The sequence below is a fragment of the Varroa jacobsoni genome, unplaced genomic scaffold, assembly GCF_002532875.2.
Source record: "Varroa jacobsoni isolate VJ856 unplaced genomic scaffold, vjacob_1.0 scaffold_759, whole genome shotgun sequence".
Classification (NCBI taxonomy): Eukaryota; Metazoa; Arthropoda; class Arachnida; order Mesostigmata; family Varroidae; genus Varroa; species Varroa jacobsoni.
The window spans coordinates 541,928-547,927 of NW_019213661.1; positions in this window are offsets into that span (position 1 = coordinate 541,928).

Here is a 6,000-nt window from a genome sequence, read left to right on the forward strand (position 1 = left end):
AAGCATGGCAGGCACGTTCTTTTCTACTATTAACTTGCATTACCATCCTCAGCGATGCCTCTCGCATGTCCTCAAAATTAGCGCATAATTATCATATCAATAACCTACCTAAAGGGAACGAATTAAAAGGACTACATACACATACTAAGTTGGGGCCTTTGTCGTTTTGAAAAGTGATTGACATATTATGCTTTTCTGTACACAGGAATAAAATGATCTGATTTAGGTGCTGTCCTACAAAAAAAACTGCGATAGCTAGGCTAGAAGAGTTAAAGTTCGGGAAATAATAATAAAGCTCATTTACATTGTGTTAAGTGAGTCTAGACCATCTAAGCGCTGGTCAAATAAAATTACGATATTATATGGATGAAGACAAAACGTGGAACCTGGTTATAACAAGATTTGACACGTATGGCAGAAAGAAGTTCTTTTCACGTCTGATTCGGGAACGTATATGCTTTATTTACTCTCACTGCATTAGCTCTCTCCTATATAAATGCTCTACTTTTCTCAAATATATCGAAAATGGGTCTTTACAACCAGATTCATAGTCGGTTGTCTTGCTTTGTGAGGAAAACCACATAAAAACTCAATGAAAAATATGCCAGAGTTGGATTGACAAAAAATGTCTTTGTTTCCTTGCCGTTACTGCTTTTGTCACCGATGCAGTGATTATAATTTGTAAATAGGTGACTAATAGGTGACTGCCAGTTCTGCCGCAACGGTTTGTCGGAATCCCTTTGGCTACCATAATAGTTCAATTAGTTTTTAGGATCGCTTTTTTGTAAGAAACGAAATGTTACCAAGCAGCAACATTATTACCGTGGTCTCTACGCTTATTGGCACAATTTTATCATCCTTTGCTATTACAAGGGATGACTCATGTCTGTCAATGTTATACTATATGAACTCACCTGAGGATCCTAAGGTCCTAAATAGTATTAATCAGTCAATTATTTTCACGTTTGTCCATTATTATAACAGTAACAAAATGTCAGGGATTTCTTCAATGATGGCTTGTTGTATAGGCGTTGAAGTTATTTACACACAAAGAAATTATTGTCTTTTGATGCATTACTATTTGCTATCATAGTGCTTCGATGTGCCTATATATACAAAAAAAAAACAAATATATGTAAATATAAACACTGACCGAGAATGAACACAACCGGCAATTGTTGTCAGCAACTGAAAGGATAATTATAAATACACGATTTTACAAAACTATTGCTTTACCAGAGCAACGTGTGATTCGCCTTTTATACTCCATAAGAATATGGGATCTGACAATTTAAAAGACTTGGGCTTATAGCTGAAACAGCACTTTTTTAGATAGTAGGCCTATTTTTTGAAACTAACTAAAAGGGTTGCCTCGCAAAGTTTTTTTTTTCATTATAATAAAAAAAATATTTTAGCATTGTTTTAGCCTTTTTAAAATGGCAGTAAGCTTTTGTTAATTGCGCAAGCAAACGTCATGTAGGCTTGTTATAAAAAGTACATTTTTTTGAAACCTCAAAGTGGATATTATGTGCATTCCATGTCATCCCAGTCTGTCTTTTAGAATATTATTCGTTTTTTTTTATATATATTTGATACTGTTCTGTATTATCGTTTTATCTTTTGATAATAAGAGAATGGTGCTTGTATCTATTTGTGTTGTTGCATAGATGGTATGCGAGATAAGTCGAAATGCGAAATAACTATATAAAAAATGCCTTCGGTATTGTTTCGCTTTTTTCTATGTATTTTTTCCCTGTTTTATTTCCAATAGCATCGTACTGATTTTTCCTAAAACCTAATCCCACTTACCTTCATATATTCGTGCAAATGGACCAAGACAAGGTCTTTCCAGCACAGCTGTTCTTATTTCAACACTGACATTTTCATTTGTTAAATGGTTACCAATAGATTTAATAGTTCAAGGATCAATCTTTCCGAATTTTGAGACTCACAAGTCAATTAGCAATTCTATCGAAAATTGTAGTGAAGTCAAAGCAGCTACACCTAGATCACTTTTACGCAGCAACATCTGCAAGTTCTATCAACGTATGTCTCATCTAAGCTCTGAGCCAAAACATGGATTTTGAATCGTGGCTATGCATAGATTAGAATTGCTTTCACCAATCACTTTAGGAAAATTGGCCTTTTTGGGTCGCAGATTATTTTTGGCGTTCTTTGATACACATGGTCCTTCACATAACTTCACAGCAAAGATCAGTAGTCGAATCACAAGGCTGGAACGGCCACTCTATGTCACCAGTGTGCAATAAAATCAGCCGGCCTGGAAACATCGTTCTAAGTAGATTGATTGTTTCCCGCTTGGTGTACATAATTGTTTTATTTCGTTAAAACCAAATGTTGTTTACATCTAATTTCGGTACTTAGAAAGGTTTATGACATGTTCTGAAAAAGCTTGCCATTGACTGCTGTAGCCATTCAATTGTTATGTTCGAAACAGAAGGACCCAGTAAAACCTTCGTAACACAGGCCATACCACAAGGTAATTTTTTGTGAGTGAAGCCGTTGTTCAATACTTATTCTCGGGTTCTCAAAACCCCAATCACGACGATTTTGTTTATCTGCATAGTTATCCAATCTAAAATAAACAAGATAATGTGATTAAAAAAATCATTAGCAGGTGCCTAGCGCTCCGATATATGACTAGCAAATAAATGACACTTGTGATGGTCCTGAACCTATAATTGTCGAGTCAATTGTATCCTGTAGAGATAAAGATACAGTTGTGTTTAAAAATGCATGGTAGAGTGGTTTTTGATAGGCAGAGTTGTTGAGCACGACGTAGCGTTCAGGTCGTTCGGCATCCAAACTGTTCCGTGCTACAGCGACGTTGAGACTTGCTCGTTCGGTTCACGGTCTCCCTGGCATGGCTTTATCTGCTAGTAAGCAAGCTTCTTCATTTTTTTATCAATCGCTTCAGTGTTATTTTCTTATTCTGTGCGAGGCTTATGGAGTGTTACTATAACCGATTTCCCGTCTCAATATAAGTTTTTAAGAAAACCGAATACTGTTTTTAAGTGCAGCGTTCCATCATTCGCAAACCGCAAACGCTGCCACGTTTATCGCGCGATAGTCTATTAGTCCTTGCTTCTTCATAGACACAAGGGGCGGAACTAAACGACATACAAACATTTTACCCACCTTATATTATAATATACCAGAGTTTCCTGCGAAAGACTAAAAATGCTACGTTAAATAATGTTTACATAAAATTTACACAATTGGTTCTTGTGAATTCCCTCGTAGTTGTCACCTTTGCGCTTCAAACCTCTGATGTATACAGGGGTACAATAGATTGACGAAGAACGTTGAGAACAGAGCCACTCTCATAGATCTTTGAACAATGAGACTAAGAGGCTCAGCTAGAAAGCCTGCCAACTATTTGTAAAATCAAGGCTGAATAACATCGGATGTAATTGTTATTACTATTCCTATCATTATTTTGTTCTATATATGAAAGTGTGGTAATGGTGGCTGTCCGTTGCTGACAATTGTTCTAACCCTCTATATGTTTTTAATTGGTATATCTAACGGAGGATACCGAGATATGTAATCTGTAAACATAGATCATACCTATTTGCGTTAGCTCTAAATACCTCTAATAAGTCTTGCGGATATAGTAACAAAGAAATTAATTGTGAAAATAAAGCTATATTAAATTAAAATCTACGCGAGGAGTGACCCAAACGGGGGAATGCTTTTTGTATAGAAGACGAAACTACAGGAATGCGCCTTTCACGTGTAAGGTAAGGAGAATGTACCTAGAAACAACGTAAGGTTAACGCTCTAACTAGCTACCGGAGCAAAAGAAACAGTGGTCAGAAGTGTCGGCTGTGGCGCATAGATTCTGCACTGAGCACATACAGCAGAGAACGCATGTGAAATGCCTCCATTATACCGAAAGGGTGACGCGTTGACTAGCCTACTGTACGCAAAGATAGTGACAACCATGCCAAGAACTGTCATATAGATGATTTAGAAAAGTCAGCACTGGTTTAACGTATAGGCTTACTTTTCGCTGAATGGAGAAGTATATCTAAATCAATTCAATATAACCATAAAAAATAAACACTGAAGGTTGTAGAAGACCGATACAACATTGACGAAAAGAGCTCACAACCAGCATGAATGACTATCGATGTGCTTGTCTTTCATCTTATTAGGGCAATTGGCCACTTCTGGTTGTGAACAAAATGAAGCGCATCAGTAACCTATAAGTAGCCTTTATTTTATAGATAAAAAAATTATCGAATTAGACATGATTACATTCTTATATCCGCGTCTGCCTTTATTTCGCTTATGAAATACTTTCTTTGGAGACTCTTTCAGCTGCCTGGCGCCTACTATTTGAGTGGAATTGAGATAATTCGTTTTTGCTACGATACCAGCAATAAGTCGAGACCCAGCTTTTGGTAAGTTAGTTAGTATTCCTCGGCATCAGTAATACTGTGCCCCTTCCTCTTTTTTAGGTAGCTGCAGAGCTAACATAGGATATATTTTTCTGTGTTTTAAATGGTAGTATAACACTTTATTTATTCTATTAAACGATTGCTCAAGGATATTGCTATTTCGTGCATAAGCCACTTGAGGACTTCTTACTCGTCATGAAATCTACTCAACGAGTTGTTTTTAAAGTCGATGGCAATGCTCGCACGGTAGCCGTTTCCGGATTGTTTCTAAACAGATACTTTCAACGTCGAAATATGGAGACTATAAAGAAACCCACTCGAAAAATGACATTTTCATTTAAGCCATTTCTGAGACTGCGATGAATTATAACGCAAAAATTGTCTAGATTAATCTTTACCACCACCCCCTAATATATACCCTCCCGTTTGAACATCTGTAAACACTTATGCCCTAAAAGGTCAGTGTGCCCCCACACTTCCAAACACTATGGATAACCAAAGCATGCCGAAAGACAAGGCGATCGAATGACATGTAAAGATTGCCACAGAAAGCTAGTCGCTTTGATGGCATAACTCAAAAGACGCCACAAGGCTGAACAGATCAGCAGGAGTAATAAAACATGCTGGACAACAGTGTCTGGTGACAATAAATGAAGGCCTATGGGGCCCTGCGAAGGATGTAATTCGCGGAGAGATTTAAAATTAAAGGTAAAGTTGTTTTTTAGATGAAAAAAGAGAAGAAATCATAAAGAAAATTTTCCTTAGTCATCAAACCTATTAATAGATTGAGATCTGCCTGGAAGCTAGCTCTGTCTAAAAACATTTCGGCTATGTTGTTATATAAGGTTAAGGAAGTACAATGATTCAAGGTGGGAAAGGCTTGGAGCCTCGACCGCATTCTAATAGTAGCATTGAAGCTTCTTTTTGAGGAATTGTTTTTGTTAGCGGCTGAAGTTGCTACGGAGGTTTTGAAAAAAAGAAATTTCTTCGAAGGCTGAAGAAAAACGGAAATAATTTTGATGCCAAGGAGAGGGATCTTACAGATACATTGGTCTTCATAGGTTCTGGCTAAAGAAATTAAATTCATCGTAAAGAAACGGATTCAAGGTTTTACTGAAAAGTATGGCTTTATGCCATCTGCCTTGTATGATTGCCTACGTGTCCTCAGTTTCACGGATTCCATTCAAATGCGGACTTTATCTTGTACGCTACCGACTTAGTTGTCCCTTTCCTTGTCCTGTTTACTTAAACGGCGAAGAAATTAAAATGGTATATTAGCTAGATATTTGAAGGTACACTCAGATGTGGAAATCAAATCACCCTTTACGTACGACGTATGACGGAAGAACTTGGTACGGTAATGCCAAATATCTATGGGCCAAAGGAAGGGAAACAAAGACTCCTCATGTTGATTGCCAAATCTGTTACCCTATTTAATTCTCTGGTTTGGTTTGCGCCGACATCGAAAACAAAGGGAAACAAAGCGCTACTACGCAAAGCCCAGGTTATTTTTGCATTCATTATCATCCAGACGTATAAAACAAGGTGCTTCTGCGACCCTAGTTGAAGCGAG